General features: G+C 36.1%; 1 protein-coding gene and 1 long non-coding RNA gene across 8 annotated transcripts in view; one reads left to right on the forward strand and one right to left on the reverse strand.

The window, feature by feature from the left end:
• The window catches only part of Mxd (MAX dimerization protein), a 376159-nt gene that overhangs the window by 174008 nt on the left and 182843 nt on the right, over positions 1-19308 (forward strand). The window lies entirely within an intron of this gene.
• LOC116432298 (uncharacterized) lies at positions 9755-11649 on the reverse strand. Its single transcript, XR_004236105.1, has 3 exons — positions 11506-11649; positions 10110-10204; positions 9755-10050 (listed from the first exon to the last, which is right to left on the reverse strand). It is a non-coding gene; the product is annotated as an uncharacterized LOC116432298 (long non-coding RNA).

Here is a 19308-nt window from a genome sequence, read left to right on the forward strand (position 1 = left end):
TTTCTGATTATGGATTAGGTGTTTTAATTAAATCCTGTCGATTTCCGATTTATTCATTTGCTTGAATCAAGATGAATAATGAATCAGTGTTAGGTGAATCGAGTCATTCGATATTACTATTTCAATTTTGTAATTATTTATCGATTTGAATTAAAGTTCTGAAACTTTTACTAATTACAACAGTAATGAAATCGTGGAAAACTACGTTTGAACTGTTCAAACTTTTTGTTTTTACATTTTCTTTATCACTGGAATGAAATATCGATTGACAAAATGGTAAAGATACTATTTTACGCGATAACTTGATTCGTTCAATGAAGCAAGAAAACCTAATCATATCACATTCTTTCACCATTGTACTCATAATCAAATACAAATTAAGAAACGTTATTATCTCTTTGTAAATCTCTATCTAATCATAGATTCCTTCCACAGTTCATTATTAAAATAGAACTTGTCTGCACACCTGCTTCGCGTGTGAAAAGTTTCACAGAATCGGTTACGATTCAGTCAGCCTTATTGAAACTGATATAAACGTCTAATTAAGTTACCTTTGTTATATCGGTTCTTTTGTTACATTACACTTGCTCGTAAACACTCTACGCGCGTAAAACCTTTAGTCGCACGATTGCCAATCAGTATCCGGCTGCCAAAGAAATATCAAACAGTCGTGATAACTTGGGTCGTTCGAAGGTAGAACGAAATTTCCTAACGAGGTAGTGCAACGTAACTCAACGTTAAAAAAATGTCCCCTTGCTTCTTTATCGGATAATGTTATTATTTAATCGGGTACCGCCGACGATTTCAAACTTCTTATCGTTCATTTCCTTTCCGAAACTTACGCCTGACGAACAATGAACTTTCTTACCTTGGTTTTTTAACGTTCGAAGGAAACTGCTCTTGGTCACGACTGGTAACTAAGTTCACGGTTTTGCGGAACGGTTCAACGATCAGATCTACTCGAACCGTTTCAGTTGGACTATTAACTCTCGAAAGGTGAACGTTTTCGACGACTTCTTCAGCTGCGACGTCTTGTAGAGTACAAATTCTTGTTTACTAATTTTTCTTAGATATTTTATTAAACTTGTTACCAAGTCCCATATAACTATATAAGAATGCAAATTGTTTTATTCTTCGAGTATAATGATTTTTCAAAACTTTAGGATTGAGTCCTTCGAAGCTTCGAAGAATCAGTCTTAAGATTAACACAGTGGTCATCGGTAATTGAAGCTTCCAAATCGTTTGAAAAGAATTGCAAGAAGAATACTGATGTCGAATGGAAATACTTCATGACATAAGTATATAACACTACTGTAACTCAAGAACTATGATATTAAATTATTCATAATTAATTTTAACCCTTTGCACTCCGTAGGCGCCTGTCAGTCGGCAATTGATTTGACGTAGCAAAATTGTAAAGTGCGATATTTAATATTAAACTTTGTACAATGCATCGATATGTCAAACATTGAAAGAAAATAGTTTCGTTCTTCAATTTATGTGCGATTTCTCGTCAAGTCAGTTTGAAAGAATGTCGTTAGTGTCTGATTAGAAAATGTTGAATATTTCCAATGAAAAACTTCTGGAGTGCAAAGGGTTAATATCGTTTGCCTCTGTTGATGCAACTTCGAATATACAATAAAAAAAAGACTTGGCGAGCCGTAGAATCTCAGGAGACATATTCTAATTTTTAGAGAAAATTAGAAATTAGTCATTCTATCCGCTCGGTGATCTTAGTGTTAAAATTCAGCCCTAAATCTTCGAAGAATTTAGCTTTTTACAACTCTAATATTCCCATCAAACATAACAGTAATCGAATAAACACCACGAATCATCTTCCATCAGACAAAGTTTTTCTGCATCGCAGGATCTCCGACAAAGAAATCGTCGGAGGCTACGCGGTCGCCATCGGTCAGCCATGAAACGTTACCAGATGATGAGAGCGCAGCGGGGAGAAGAAGAGGGAGCGTTTGCGGCGTACTTTTCCCTCCCCCGTCGTTTCCGTATAATTGGCCGCGATAGCGGGTCCGAAACCGCGAAGTGTCGTTCAACGCGTCAACATTATAATGGGCAAAAACAATCCCCAGCTCCTCTCTCTGGCTCTGTCTCTCTCTATCTCAGTCGCGGTTGCTCGATCGAGAAACGGAGAGCCTCGAGCTCGAGCTCCGTTTCCATCGAATAACCCCGGTGCCGGCGTCGCTCGATTGATCGATACCGATTGTCTTTTTATTCAATGCGCGCAGTGTTTTTCAAGCGACGCGCTGTTCGCGGAACGACGCTGCTGTTTGAAGAGACTCGTTCCTTCGACGGGCTTGGACTTCGTTTTGCCACCGGCGTTTATTCTATGGGAGAATATTTCCTTCTCCACCCGATAAACGGGAATCCCGCTCGCTACAAATTTTACGCGAGTCGACGACCTATTCGTCGTTGAACGACGGAGTTCAGGGACGTCTTGGTTTCTGATGGAGGTGTCTTTCGAGAATGGTCTTCTCGATTTTTGATTGGGAAAATTGTATTGTTTGGGGGATTTGTATCTTGAGTATCTGTGGGTTGGAGATTTTGTAGTCGAGGTTGTTGAATGGGTATAATAGCTGTTTTAGAGTTATTGCATGTTGTTGATTTATGTTGTAATTTTGGGAGTTCAGGAACGTCTGAGTAAATTGTATTGTTTAGGGGATTCATTGTGTCTTGAGTATTTATGAGTTGGAGATTTTGCAGCTTAAAGTTGTTGAATGGGTATGTGGTTTAGAGTTGTGGTAGTGTGTTATTAATTTAGATTGCAGTTTTGCGAGTTCGGGAAGGGTTGGAAAAATTGTATTGGTTTGCGAAATTCTTTGTCTTGAGCATCTTTGGGTTGAGATTTTGTAGTTGAAGGTTGCTGAATGAGTATGATAGGTGTTTTAGAGTTGTGCTGTGTTATTGATTTAGATTGTAATTGTGGGAGTTCAGGGATGGTTGAGTAAATGGTATTGTTTAGGGATTTCTTTGTGTCTTGGGTATCTTTGGGTTGAAGATTTTGAAGTTGAAGGTTGCTGAATGAGTATGATAAGTATTTTAGAGTTGTGTTGTGTTGTTAATTTGGGTTGTAATTTTGAGATTTGAGATATTTATGTTTATTTGTATTAGAGATTATTTGAAATAGGTTCTTAATTTTGTACTAGATGAGTAATTTTCTGGAAATTATTATGTTTTAAACATTGATGTTATAACATATTTAATAATCATATAACATTTATTATTTGATAATAAATCGTCTATCAAGTATGAAAATATAAATCTGGATATATTATAAATGATATTGAAAGTACAGAATTTCTAGCGACTCGCGTTGGAAGCTTACAAGCACTTAGTAATTATTATATCAAAATATAAAATGAAATAGTTATCAAAGTACGATTTTTCTATCACCAGTTACCAAATCTAAATTCTGAACAAATAAAGTTAAAAACAGTTAAATAGTTATCAGAATAAAAGATAATTTAGTATTCATGGCGTATTTATAAAATCGTAAGCTTCCTAAGGAAATAATTAAAGACTATAGAATCTCAGCACGTATAATCATTTAATCCACAATTTTGTGGTTCTGCAATATCGAGTCCTCCGTCATTTCAAAGCGATTAAATAGTTAGAGTTCTTTACGAGTATCGGGGTTGCAAGGTAATCTTTATCGGAAAACACTGGATTGTTTCATCGTAAAATCCTATGAGTCATGGAATGTATTCCTTTATTGCGCAGCTGAGTCATATCGGGCGACAAATTAATACTTACTCCACGTTAACGGTCGCTAAAGTTTCAGGTGTAAGCTTTCTGCGAAACCATGGTGCCCGCTGTCGTAGAAATAACCGAAGAAACAGAAAGAATAACGTATTCGCGTGCGCAGATCGAAAAGATACTCGAAGTGCCTGTCATTAACTGAATACATTATTCATTAGCGAATATTAAGTGAAGCCATGTTTAATGGTTTCAAATGCTGTTCGACTCGCTCACGAAAATTCAAGTCGACTCCTTCCAAAAGAACAGAAAAAATTCTATTTCAACATATAAACTTCTCCAAACAAATTTCTATTCAACGTTTATCAACCTAAACTATGTGTAAAATAAATTTATATTAATTTCTATGATTTAATAAAAATTTAAAGCACTTATAAAAGACGTTTCTTTGGACATCTTCAAAATTGAGAAGAAATACTCTTCATCGTCTTCGAACAGATGTATTTTTTTAAATTCATTTTGTTAAATAATTTCACCATACTTTTATAGACTTATATTTGATTTGATCTTATTCATAAAATAGTTTCGTGTTCTTTGTGGATCATTTAAAATAATTTTGGCGACTGCAGTCGACCAAGGGATTAATTCTATTTGAGAACTTTAGTTGTTGGTGCTGCTCAATATAAAATAAAGATAAGTAAACGGAAAGGAATATTTTTATTGTATTATTAATCAAAATACAGTGTTTAATGAGCTATTTTGCTGACTTGGGTATAGTCTGCAGCGCCAATTGCAGCGTAACGAGTAGCTATATATTGTTCCATTGACGAGTACTCTTTAACCATCAATTAAGTCTGTTGGCCAATGTCATTTCAGTGTTCTTCCACTGTGCTGTTACAAAAGCGAACGTAATAAGGTGTTGTTATGTTCTCCTGGATTTTTAATGGTGGTTTATGCTGTTTACCTTTATCACTTTTTTAACCCTTGAAAAGCTAATATTTTTTTACGAATTCGAAGTCAATGATTCCCAGACCCATTCGTATTCCCACATGTCAAATGTGTTATTTTTCATAAAAGTATTTCTTCAAGAGATGTTATCATATTTGTTGCATATATTAAGAACAATTAGTTAATTATGTGAAGCTTCAAAAAGGTAGAGTTCAAATGATCCCAATTATCAAGTAATGTTTAATTTACTACATAATATAAGACACCTGTAATTATTCTTAAAGTTTTACTATACTGTTTATATTTCGTATTATTGTTATATTATATTTCACAGATAGTAAGTGGTCACCTAATTTCCCATAGTCTTCAATCACCAGTATTCGCTAAAAAAAAGGATTGTTGCTTGTACCCTATGGGTCAAGATATACTAAAAACAACAATCTCAAAAATGAAACAATGCTGACCCCGTTCAAACATAACGAGTTGGTGAAAAATATTCAAATTACTTTAGTACTTTACTCCTTGAATGATGGTACTTGAATTTTGATCCAGATTTCCAAGAACCTCATTTAACTTCTCATCTAGCTGTAACCAAAGTTAAATTGCCAGTTAATTATTTCAGATTTCATAAGAAAATCAACACATTTTGCAAAAGCACTCTCGAAAATATTGTTGCTATACCTTGAAACTAATGTTACGCATGGATGAATGAACCCTTACGACCCGAAGATGGTTTAACCCTTTGCACTCGTATGTCATGCTGCCGATGACATTACAAATTTCTTATACTTTATTTGTAGCACTTGAAAAAGTGCCACGCTTTAAAAGATTATACAAACTAATCTTATAATGATAATAATAAATAAAATAAATATAAAACGTTGAATGTTAATGCTGTAAATGATTTTAATTCATTTCCCTAAGAATAAATACCAGCTTACAGCCAACAACATTGAAAATAAATCGAGTGCTAAGTGCAAACATAGTGGTCGTTAAGGGATGATTGATTAACACTAAAACTACCAAGTGGGTCTAATTAATTCATTCTTGATGTCCTTTTCTTGAAATAATTAAAAAAATAACACATACTCCTCTGAAAAATTATAGAAATTGATTCAGTAATACACAAATTAAATTGTAAATCAATTAAATTTTTAATGCATCCACTCTTGAAGTTTTTATAGCGGAATTTCAAAAAGTCAATTTAACTGCTCGCTGGTTTTAGTATTAAACGAAGGACAAAGGAGAGTCTTCGAGAGATTGATCGACAACGGGCGCGCCGAGAACCGATCCCAGGAAAATCGAAATACTGTATATATTCGTAAATAAATCTTTATACTTAATGTTAAAAGAAAAAGAGGATAGGGCCGAATAAATGACAGTTCTCGCGGATGCCACCGAAAAAGCAGAATCGACGATCGAACACCTTGCACCGGAATAAATGATATTATTCCTCGGCCACGTACAGAGGCGGATAATGGCGTGGCGAAGCAAAACAGTTCTCCGTGATTGCCGATCGGCTTACGAGGACGAGACTTAAAAGCTCGAACGAGACTCAATTGCATAAGCCTGTAAGGCGTTAGAAGAGTCAGCCGAGCGTGCGCGCGGCACGTGATATTGCCCGGTGAGCCTCTCGTTGCTCTTTCCACGCATTTGCACGCGCCTACGAACCAACCGACAATCATTTCCGATCTTTTTCCGTAATTCTCGCATCGTTGTTTCACAGAGTTCTCGGTATACCAATCCAGAATTAACGTATCGAACCTAGAATTCATCATATAAATTTCACCTTAACACAAACTACCGATTAGTTGAACTGACTTTTTGAAATTCCTGTATAGAAACTATAAGAGTGCATCTATCGAGACTTTAATTGATTTATAATTCATTTTGCGAATTGCTAAATCAATTTCTTCAACCCTTAGCACTCCAGGTTGTTTTGTAATCTATCAGCAACTGCAACTAATTTTTATAGTATTCCTAGCGAAAATGAGAAATGCTGTAACATTTCTTCGGTCTTTTATTTTCCTTCTTAGTAGAAAATTTGGATGTGTAGAGAATATAATAATTTTAGTGTAGTTTCTTTAAGATTCATTAAAATATTTAATATTATAACTGGTGCAATATTGGAGCCTACAGAGTGCAAAGGGTTAATTGTTTTTTTGTTCTTTCATATAAGAGGATATTTTACAATTTTGGTATCGATTCATGCTAAAAATACTTTCCACCATTTGCTGATGTTAAAACGATTATTAATAACATTTATTTCAAACACAGAGAGGTAAACATCGTTCAAGTGCTTTGGCACTATAATCAGTTTCACAGTCAAAATAAATTTCATAGTCACCTAAATCAGTAATTTTGTTTTTTGAATACGAAATTATTAAGATATTCCATAAAAGGTTTATATTACTTTTCACATATTGAAATTCTTCATAAAAATAAGATTTTATTTCACGTAGAACTGCAGAAATTTATGTTAAAAGTATGACTCCTAATTTTAAGATCACCGTATCTAAAAACTTACTTTTATAAAAATTTTAATTGTTGTTTCATGCAATTGAGCTGAACAGGCTATAAATCTAAATAAACACATTAGACTTTCATACAATTTCTGAACCACCATAATGGTAAATTAGTTCTCGTATTATAATCAGCGTGCAGAACTTCATGAAAATCAATCATTCAACCATGAATATCCTTTCTAGCGAAAGTACACGGTGAACGTCAGAAACCATTAAAGAAGTAATTAACTTTTTCTTTGAAATATAATATAAAATCAGCCAACGATTATTCTCTGCGGCACTGTCGACCTGCATCGACGTGTACACCGTGCCGTTGCAATTGCGCTCTCGAGTGCATCGAACCCGCGTAGGTGAAAGTGAACCAAAGCTGTTCTCATACGCGCGTTCGTTCGCCCAGTGCTCGCTTCTTTGTTAAACCGTTGGTCCAAAGGTTAAAATCGAAATGCACGTCGTCGCGACGGTACGGGGCCGGGTTATCGCGATAGTTTCTGTAGGATGCACGCGAGTGCAATCGCGGGAGATTAGCCACGATGCAGATTGGATAAGAGCAGAGTGCAAAGTTGCATATCCCTTTGTACGCGTTGGTGACTCCGCCAATCAACAATCTTAACGCAATGCTATTTTTAGACAGCCACTAAAATGCAATCTTGTTTCAGTTGCTTGTTGCACGCGAGAAACGTTTTTTTACACGGTTGAGAAAGGAATCTTTGCTCAAATTCCTATGAAATTATTATTAAAACTGTATAACTTTTGAAATCATATTTTTGCTCTTAAAATGATTTTCTTTGTCACATTTTTTCGATATTTTAATATTATAGTGTTTTAATGTTTGAATATTATAACGTATTAATATCTGAATATTTTAATATTCCCTTATGTAGTATGAATAAAAAAATTCCTAGTTTTCCAATTTCATGCTTTAATTAGCCGATGATTTTACTCTCATTTTCCCTCCTTCAGTTTCAATTTTTCAATGCCAATCTCCATTCATTTCATTTTCTAACTAAATCTTACTTAATCACAAGAAATGAATATATCATAACTCTGATTCGTTTCAATATTTGATTTTCATAGAAACCTCAGTAACGATTAATTTAAGATTTCTCTAATAAAAAGAGACTTAATTACAACTAATTCATATAGTCAAGATTAATAATTTTTCACAGACTGATTAATTTCAAAATAATCTATATAATGCAGCAAAACTATCGACGTGTATAACACGTTGGTAATTTCAGAATAGAGAAAAACGACGTGCATAACACGTTATTTCAACGTAATAGATTAATCGAAACTTGCAAATTTTTCCAACAGCTTTCGTAAGCCGCGCCGAAAGCCTTGAAATTCCTAACTGGTCTCCTAAGCAAACTGTACGTCCTTGAAAGGACTCGATCGAATTAATTGCATTAGCAGGGTTCAGGCCAGTCGCATCTGCACCGCGTGCCAGATCGATCGGGACGACGACGCAGCGCTTAATTACGATTAAGTGAGAAGCACCCGCGTCCTCTTTGTACCGATATTTGTATCGCGCCGTTGTCTGGATTAGAAGATTAATGCGCGTCTCGTGTCCCGCGCCCTTTGATAAATACATTCTGCCTAATTGGAGGACTCGCGGTGATTTAGGCACTCGATCGGTCGGATTTAATTGCGTTTAGGTGTCGCGAGCTTTAACACGTTTCCCTGCGGTTTATCGACCTCGAGAGGAATTCTATGAAAATTAGAAATCCACGGAGATGTTCTTCAAGTATCGAAGCTAATAAAAATAGTTTTCCTTAGACGTTTCGAGCACGATTTCGATTTAACGCGCGAGGAAACGAAATTACGTCGCTCTGATACGTAATGGATTTATTCGAATGCATTTCAGTTTAACTTCAGTTCGTTTTTGTGGAAATTTGGTGTTCTGGATTTCCATTTTGGAATGTTTCTTTCCTGGATTTCCATTTTGTTTGTTCGTTGATTTGTTTTGTAAAGAGAAGCTTAGATATATGCGGTGCTTTATTAACTCTTTGCACTCGTAAATCAGGCTGGGGATGACAATACAAATCTGTTATACTTTATTTGTGGTACTTGAAAAAGTACCATGCTTTAAAAGATTATAAAAATTAAATCTTACGATGATAATTATAAATAAAATAAATATAAAACGTTGCATTCTACTGTAAATTACTTTGATTCATTTCCCTGAAAATAAATACAAGTTTACATCCAACATCATTGAAAATAAGTCGAGTGCAATGGGTTAATGTATAAATGTTTTGATCAATTATATATGATGTGAATGTAATACAATTTATGAAAGTAGTTCAAGAAAAATTAAGTATCTGAGTTCACAGAAAAAGTCGTTAGGAGGATATGGACAGAAAGAAATAAAATATGTTGGATTTAAGCATGGAATGAGTGAGGGTGAATAGCACTTAATAATTGAACTCTTATTCCTTATTCTTCTTCCATAACTTGTTATTTCTACGTCTTCGATACGCATAGAAAAACAATACTTTTTTATCAAATGATTTGAATACATGATTTCATAATTAGAAGAACGAAACAAGAATAATCAGTGTTTACATCATTTACAACTTAACGAACACTTGAATTATAATATTACATATTTCATACATCGCGAAATTTCCAGTTTCTCGTGAAATCGTCTATGAAAAACAGAATTTGCATAAATAATTGTAACACACTAATTAATAGAACCAACTCCACATTTTCACTGCAGGATTACTTCCCTCTTGGTGTGTGTACATTTAATTTTAATTTTACAGTAAACCCAATGATTACATATGCATATAAATATTCTTCTTATTATGTTCCTAATTATTTTCGTCTGCTCCTGTTTATTCTGCTTCTCATTTACCTGGAACTGCACAAAGTATAAGTAATCAAAACCAAAATTCGTATTACATATTTTATTATATCCACCTTTATTTGCATTTTTATATCCCTTAAGTCTCATCCATTTTAATCGTACGCGGTACGAGTAATCAAAAGCAAAACTCATCTCTCTCCTTCTCTCTCTGTTCAAAAACAGAAGAAAAATAATTCGTCCTTGGACGCGTTAACACGTCTGTCACAAAAGTTACATATTTACGACGAACGTCGGGCTGCGTGGAAAAACTAAATTACCTTTACGTACATTTTTATTTAAAACCGCAACGCACCGACGCAATACCCAGAAATTTAACGAGATTTCCTACGTAACATTTTTTTTAAATATTTGATAAAAGAGATACGTTGCGTCGAATGAAATATTGTAACTATGGCGAACGTTGCACAAATGAATAGCGAGACGTATGAAGCGAACGTTAATATTTTTTCAGAGGAACAGCGAATTTTATCGCTCGCGGGCTGCGTCTGTGTTGCAGCATGGTCTAGATTGTCGATTGAGGAGGGTAAATTCCAAAATAATTATTTCATTCATAAAAATACTATTTTCTATGTGTTTTTGCATTCAAGAAAAATTAAATCGTTATGATTATAGTAGTTTTACTTAAAACACATTAATAACGTTCATAAATATTTAAAGTTGTAGTAATTTGTATTTAAAAAGTTTGTAACTTTCGTAACTAAGAAAATTTTAGTTGTCGATTACTCTAACATCAGAAGGTGTTACGCGTTTAACATTAGAATTAATAAGCAAGACAAAATGATCCATTTTAATATGTTTATTTCATGATTATTAATATTACATACTAATATAATACAATAATAAGAGGTGTCTCAAATTTGAAGAGATTAAGTTCCTAAGATTTTAAATATTCTCTTCAAATTTTTATGGGAAATTCTAAACAAACCATTCTAATTACTCCGTAGTTCTACCATTAAATATCGTACATAGTAAACCCATTTTAATTTTCACACGATTTCAATAAAACATGAATCATCTGTTTCTTCTCACACAAATTAGTAAAAATGAATTTTCTTTTCACAGAATCACCCAAATTCTAACCTGAATTTTCATACAGTCTATCTTATTATTTTATCTCTTGTGCTCTGTGATCGATCTAACTCCTTTGGTACTAATAATTTATTGAAAAGAAGAGAAAATTCCAGTCATAGTCTACATCAACACGCGGTCTAAGGTATAATCGCTGATTACAGAACAATAATGCATACTTCGCATTCAAGCAAATTGAATAATATTTACGTCACTTAAATTCTATTTGAAATCTTCATCACGATATCCTAAAACAAGGGGTTAATTCCGCAACCGATCTCTATTATCTTACAAGTACGGTGTACTATTTTACACGAATCTTTTCTACATGAAACATGTCTGTCCTGTAAAAACAGAATTGGGTGTAGACAAAACACTTACCGATGCTTATATTCTTCTACCTGCAATTTTCGACTTTTCCCCTGCTAATTATACGCTCTAGAACCACTGCGCGCCGCTTGTCTCGGCAATTTGCAGCGGCCGATGCGTTTCGCGTGCAACGAGCGATACCGAGCGTGTTTGTCTCCCCGGCCGACTATTATCCGACCGAAAGCAGCTGCGCGCATCTTATCAGCGCAGATAACACGCAAAAATAGAAGCGAGTCGGCGATCGCCGGAGCACCCGTGAGGAATCCAAACGAGCTGGACAGGAGCCTCTGGAGGACTCGCGGCAGGTGCGAGCTCAATGACACGTGCACGCGCTGCAGTATTCATTTATTTTGCAAGAAACTTATTGATCGCATTGTCTTCATTTGTCAACGAGTTATTTCGAGCATGGATGCTTGTGAAAGTGTACGCGGCGAATGAAATTAATGTGGCGATGCAATGCAGTTTATATTAACCCTTTGTAGCGGAGAAACGACGTAAAGTTGCCATCTGGCTTGATACTGCAGATTATGCAATTTTATGTTTAATATCGTATTTTGTGTAATGTAGTTAGATATGAAGTACGGAAATGGATGTTTGGGTTGTATTTCTCTTTAATTTAATCAATACTTCGTTGGATAATCATATGTTCATATAGCAAAAGGACTTTCGAGTGTGAAGAAGTAATATTGGTATTATGGTTTAATAAAATAGAGGGATTGTTGGTTGAATAAATAGAATAACATTGGGTTAATTCGTTTTAATGTCTAGGTTTTATTAATTGTTAAGAATTTCAATTGAGAATATCTCGAATCATTTTTTTAGCAAGATAAAAGAAGAATTTTGGTAAATGGAAAATTTTAAATTTGAGTCAAGTATAGAAATATTTAATATTTGTATGGAACACTGATGAATTTGTCAAGGAATCACGTGCATTCGCATATTTTGCCGGTTTCAGTTAAATCGCTGCATGGGAATTCCGAATTTGGATGTAACAGTCAAGAGAAATATAAAATGTAGGGCACGTATCACATTAAAAAATATGTCCTGCACGTATACAGATGTAGAATGGTGCTGAAAGTAAATATGAAATGGAAGTTACATAACGCGTGCAATGAAAAGTTAACGACATTTCATTGTGCATGCAACACTGAAAAATATGTTTAAACGGAGTGTAGCGAGAAACTCTTTTTTTTTTTCTTTAAACACCAAACTCGTTATTATGTAAGTTGCCTTTAAGTGGTACACTTGATACAATAAAAAGTTGATGTCTTTTTATTGTGTGCGCAAGTCTGAAAAATATGCTTCAATTGAGCGTGGCAAAGAATTTTTCTTCTGTGAATATCAAACTTGCTATTGCATAACTTGTTTTTAAATTGCACAGTTGGTTATATTGAACAGTCGATGTATTTTTACACCTTAATCCAGAGTGATAAGGATTTTTATTATTTCATGGCGAACATCAGTTTCATTGTACATGTTTGCATATCGAAACTAATTTCTCGTTTTCTTTTGTGTTTCAGGTGAGTGTCTCGTTGAGCTTATCAGCGTGATCGATGGAAAATCTGTGTACGTAAGTCACTATTATTTGCTGTACAGATAAGCTGATATAGTTCTTCGAAAGAAACGGGCGTTCGAGTGTCTTAAATTTTCTTTCGAGAGTTCCAAGTGTACACTTGATGATATGTACTAAATCACGGCAAATACTCAATCGTGATATCTAACAATTGTATTTAAACAATTTCTATCAGTACACGTGGAACCGAACATGATTATAATTCATGTTTACGAGGTACATTGTAAATACATTTGAAGGATTTATGATTTTACCAAAGCTGCAGCTGTAGAAATTTTACAGTTCCGCACTCTTAATGCATTCCAGAAGTATTTGCGTTTTCGTGTACGAGTAGTAGTAAATGAACAGTTGTATTTATTTCATTATTTTCGTATTTATATTTGTAATGAAAATTCCCAAAAACATATTGAACAATTAAATACAATTAAATTATGGAGTCATTTTTGCGAAAGATTTTCAATTAAATTTCTTACTCATTACATTTCTCAAGAAACGTATTGTTCTAATTTTGATAAAAAATTGATTAGAAGTCACTATAATTGATCGGTAGTTTCAGTGTTAAGCCTTGACATACAATGTCGTATCAGACTCCTGACAAAAATTTTCAATTGAATTTGAGAAATTTAAGTTTTATTTATTCTTTTTAAATATAAACTAAATATTACTCTTCGATTATCAATCGTTAACCTGTGGAATAACCGTAGATATACAATGGAATAAACATCAATATTTCTTTTTCAAGTAAGCTACTAATAATAAAGTAGCTATATCCATCATACTTAAGAAATAAACCGCAAGGCAAAAGGTTAACATTTTATTTCTCAACACTAGATTTTCTCATATTTATTATGCAACTTATTTCATTATTCCTAGAAAAATTGTTCATCCATTTCCATCTTACAAATTAGAGGCTTAAAAATACACAATTACGGTACCTATCTATGTAATCGCATCAATCAAAACCAACATAAACATTCGCCAAACAATAATTAAAAAATTCAGTACGCAATAATTTACACTAAACCGTAAACTGGTAAACCTAGTGTTCCCAACCGAAGCTATCCCACATAACACATGACTAAAGTGCAGCTCTGACGAGATGGCAGGCTTAATATCCATTCAGTTTACACCTATTGCCATCTTGTTTATCTAAACCATACGCAAAAATGATGGCAGGGTGAATCACGAGCAAAGGTCCGCGATACCTTCTGTCCGAGCATTCCCGCACGTTTAGCATTTAGGGGTTGTATTTAAACTCCTGATCCTGCGCGACCAAGCGGGATAGGGGGCACGGTCAAGCCTCGCGCAGCTGCCTCCGGTAACCGTGTAGCTGCGGGGTCGCGTGGGTGTTCACCGACACGTGTACATACATACACAGGCGACGTAACGCTCTGGTTTCGCTTAATTAAACTGTGTCTAGCTGGTCCAAAGCCCCGGCGTGTCGCGGCCGACAAAGGAGAGAGACCAGCCAGGCCAGGTTAGGCTGTGCCAGCGACGGCTACCGGTAGGAAGGCAGCACGTGCCTTCATTAGGACTCCGGACACCCCTATCCCCGCGTAATCCAAAATAACGGGCCGTGGGCTAACTTCGTTTACGGGCTGGCCCCGGAAAACTCGGCCGCGGATCGAGCCCGCGATCACCGCTGTCTTGTTTATTAACGTGGCCCGCCCACTTCCCGTCGGCGTACAACTACGTCCTTTCCTGGTTATCGCTTGACCGACGCGACGGTCACGTGAACGCGTGTTCCGCGTCAGGGGCGTGGATCACGGGATCTAATGGATAGATCGGTGAGTGAGTTTCTAGGACTTCGCGATTCGCGAAAAGGTCAACTGTTTTGTTGTTTCACGTCTTGCGGTTTGTTTATTGGGTGGGATTGGTTTATTGTTAATTATTCTGAAGTTGATGGTTTCTGCAGTTTGACGATGGTGTGTTTGAGACGTTAACTCGTTGCTGTATGATTTATTTCGTCAGTATGGTTAATAGAATTACTTTGTCGTTGATAATTGCTTAGGGAAAGAACAGATTCTGATGCTTGTGTCTGCGTCTGCTATAAAGGTTAACGATTGATAATAGAAAAGGAATGTTTAATTTATATTCGGAAATAATGGGTAACACTTAGATTTCTCAAATTCAGTTGAATACTTTCGTCACGAGTCTGACACGATATTGTAGGTCGAAGGGTTAATATTAGAACTATTAAATTACTTATATATTATTGTTTGAAATATATAGACAATTTCCTGAGAAATTAGTAAATACACTAATTAATCTTACTCAATTACAAATTACTAAATTCAGTGATACATACATTCAAATAGAATCGAAATATCGATAATTTCACTTTTTCACGAGGAAATACATCCTAGACAACTCTACTGCCTAATAATTCTACCACCAATATGCTACTAACAATTATTCTACTTGATAATTTCACTTATCTAACAATAACAATAAAACCAAAAATAAACACCAAACCACAGAACAGGTTACAAGAAACATTGAAAACTCAAGCAGAATACAATTTCACCCAACAAAACTCAAGCACCATTACATAACCATCCGTTAAACAACCGTATCCGCGGCCGGATCCTTCCAAGGGGCAGCTATTTAATTAGAAGCAAGTTCGAAGCGGTGCAACGGTACCGTTGCGCCTCGAGGAAAGAATCGCAGGGACCGGGCTGAAAGTCGATTAATAACCAGGGAAAACGGTATTACGAGCGATAATTATTTGCGATCAAAGGGCGACAATTAATCGGCGCCCGCTTAAAATCCCTGCCCCGAAGTCCCGCGCGCCCGGACGAAATTAACATCCCTGATTAATTGGACGTTCGGAGAGTGGCTCCTGGAACGGCTTAGCAATTTATTACGACGGATACTCGAGTCGGGGCTGCAACTTGTACGAACTTACGCTTCGCTTAAACTTGCCCATTCGTAAAGCGAGCCCGACGGGGGTTGGAGATGCGCCCCTTTCGCACGGAGCCACGGTTCCGGTCACGAATAGACCCGGACCCCTCTTTTCCTCTCACTCTCGACACACCTCTCTCTTTCTCTTTCTCATTCTCTTTCTGTTGGTCTCTCTGTGTGCCTGTACACGAGCCACGAACTCGCGAATTTGGTTTTATCTTAATTAAACGGCGTTCACTCGGTCAAGACGGCCGCCACGGGCTGCGATGAACTTCCAACCCCTTAGCGGAGACTTTCAGCCCCACTCCCACACGGATTGCCGTTTAATAGCCTACCCCCTTAATGGGATTGAATCGGCGGCGATCGGGATGCTGAAATGGTACGGTGGAGTTTGTTTTGGACATTTTTGTTGTCTCGCACTTGACGAGGGGGTGAAGTCTCTGTATTTCCCGGGGATGAAACGTGTACATTTGTTTCTTCGTTTACGCGCTGGGTTTTAGGCGTGATCTGAATTTGGAGGTAGCGAATGAAATTAATTTTTGTTTCCTGCAATGTTTCTTTTTTGGTTCTATTAACCTGTGCGATATAAATGTGTGTTATTAAAATTTATACTAGCTTTTCTATACAGTGTTTTGGTTTCTTGTTTGACCGGCTCTGTTTGCGCGATTTTTATTGATGTAAAACGAATCCGTGTGGAACGAAAACTCCGTGTCAATGGAGGGAAGGGGTATAGTTGATTCGATATGTGGTTGAATGGTTGATTTCATGGCTTGTGGTGATGTAGGGATGAGATTTAGATGGTAAGTTGAGCTTCGAATTTTGCGTGGGTAACTTGAATCTTGTAACTTCTGGGAAATAAAAGTTTGGGTAGTTGATTTTTAATGTGTTGAATTTTACTTTGAATGTAAATTTTCAACCGAATACGATGAATCTAAATGTTATTTATTTATTTTGTAAGTAAACTAAGTATTGCCTATAGTTGGCTATTATCGAACTTTAATCTTTAAAGTGAACGTGGGAACAAAGCCAGCATCAAATTCTAGTCTTTTTCTACTAAATTGTTAATTATAAAGTAGCCTGAGCAAACATGGTTATAAAAGAAATCACAGGAAAATGAGTTAATAATTAAACTTACTATTCTTGAAAATGGAGCATGTACTAATTGGTCTTGAGTAAGATTTTTAAATTTAAAACGATACTGTTACTGAATTTCTTTTGAAAAGTTTTCTCTGTGAATATTCCGTGAGTCTGATATTAAAATCTCCCCCACCTTTCTCAGAGATAATATATATGTAATTGCTTCTTAATGTGCCTTTAAACGCTAAACTGCGAATTTTATGCGCATATGGTGTACGCGGAAGAAACGACGGGGTTATATACGTTAATGAAGATTTAACAAGATATTTTATTTTACCCGGAATCCCTGGGAGTGTTTAAAGAATGAAATAAAGTTTCATTTTCCTCCACACTTTTTGTAAGATAATCCGGAAACATTGAAATTTCCATGAAACTCCGCGGAGAAATTCCGGGAATCTATTAGGGGGTCTAATTAGATTAAAAATAAAGGAAAAAGTTATTAATGGGCAGCGGGGTAGGTGCATTCACGCCGTGAACGAGTAAGATCACAATGGGAAGATTAAAATTCAACTAAAATTAATGGGATTGCTATTTTATTTCGAATCTGGCTAATCTCTTATAAGGATTATAAAGATAAGTTATAATTAGGTTTCTGTGAAATGATATTAAAACGTTTGATTTTATGAAGCTACTACTAGTGCTAGTTGCATTAATTCCTTGTTTTGCTAGTATTCTTTAAAAAGAAAGTGTATGTACAAATTATCCCTTAATTTACAACATTTTTAATACAATAAAAGTATTATTTTATTCCATTAGTAAACATAACCCTTTACTTAACTTGATAAATTTAATACAAATTTAGAAACTGGAAAAGTTAAATATTAGACATGCAGTAACATTAAAATCATCAAATGAAACCAAACATTACATATTATTACGAAAGTATAAAATAAAATAACAGTATAATATAATATATTAATATAATATTTCTTAGTGATATTTAATATTTGCTTTCATTTAATGTTTCAATACTGTCACATCATTATATTCAAATAAAACATAAAATAACAATATAATATATTAATATAATATTTCTTAGTGATATCTAATATTTTCTTTAATTTAATGTTTCAATACGGTTACATTATATTACAATAAACCATAAAATAACAATATTGAAACACTAAAAATCCCTATCAAAATACAGCACCCCATTCCACCAACAATCCCAAAAACTCCAAATAGCACTCACGCCCACCAACCCAATTTAAAACCTCCACCACGACCGCGGGCCGCCATTACAAAACAAGAGATCACTAACAAGCTTACAACTCGCACAAATTAATCGAACACCTCGCACGATCCGAAGATCGTGATCAGGTTACAACCGAGCCACCGCCGCGATCTATGTGAACCCGCTCTCGCGAACCCACGGCAACCCCACCGCAATGTGAGCGAATCGAAAGAGGCGTAAAAACGAAAAAGCAACAGTGAACCCCGGCTAAACGCTCGCGAGACACGTTCCCCGCCCGTGATAAGAAACCACCGGCGCGCGCGCATTCCGTTCTCGAAACGGCCGCCGTATATAAAATCCGTCCGCGTTGTCGAAAGAAGACTTATAGTCCCGCCGGTGGAAAATGTCAAAGTTAATGAACAAAGCCGTTCCCACGGAAGTGGCGCGGCCTGGAATGCCGGCGAGCAACTTATGGTGCCGACTACGAGAAAACGTAGAAGCCGATAATTAGTACATAAAAGCTGAAGCGTTACGGTAAGAGTGGATAATGTCACTCGACGAACCAAGCGCGGGCAAGTGTATACGTGGCGTGTACGAGCGAGAAGGATGAAACCATGGAAAGAGAGAAACCGAAGGTATAGAAAGAGAGAAAAGAAAGAGGCGAACGAACCGGAGTTGCAACGCCGGCTCAAGGAGAGACCACTCGTCATTTGTCTTCGGGCCCTGCGATTCATTTTATCCCCCCGGCCGGAATTATGAACGTTCGAGTGTGCAAATAGAGCGACAGAAGTCGCCGTCGTCACGGGCGCAAGAACCGGGACGTGGAACCGAGGCACCTCCGCGGAAATATTTCCGCTGGATACGTCGTCGTCGTGGCCGTCACCGCGAGAAAACACGTAAAAACGATCCCATATACCCCGAGGAAATTACGTTCCACCGGAGTTGGAATCTTCCCTTTTCTCTCTCTCTCTCTGTCTTTCTCTTTCTCTTTCTCTTTCTCTTTCCATGTGTACGTTCCTCTCTTCCT

Source organism: Nomia melanderi, chromosome 13 (assembly GCF_051020985.1).
Source record: "Nomia melanderi isolate GNS246 chromosome 13, iyNomMela1, whole genome shotgun sequence".
Lineage (NCBI taxonomy): Eukaryota > Metazoa > Arthropoda > Insecta > Hymenoptera > Halictidae > Nomia > Nomia melanderi.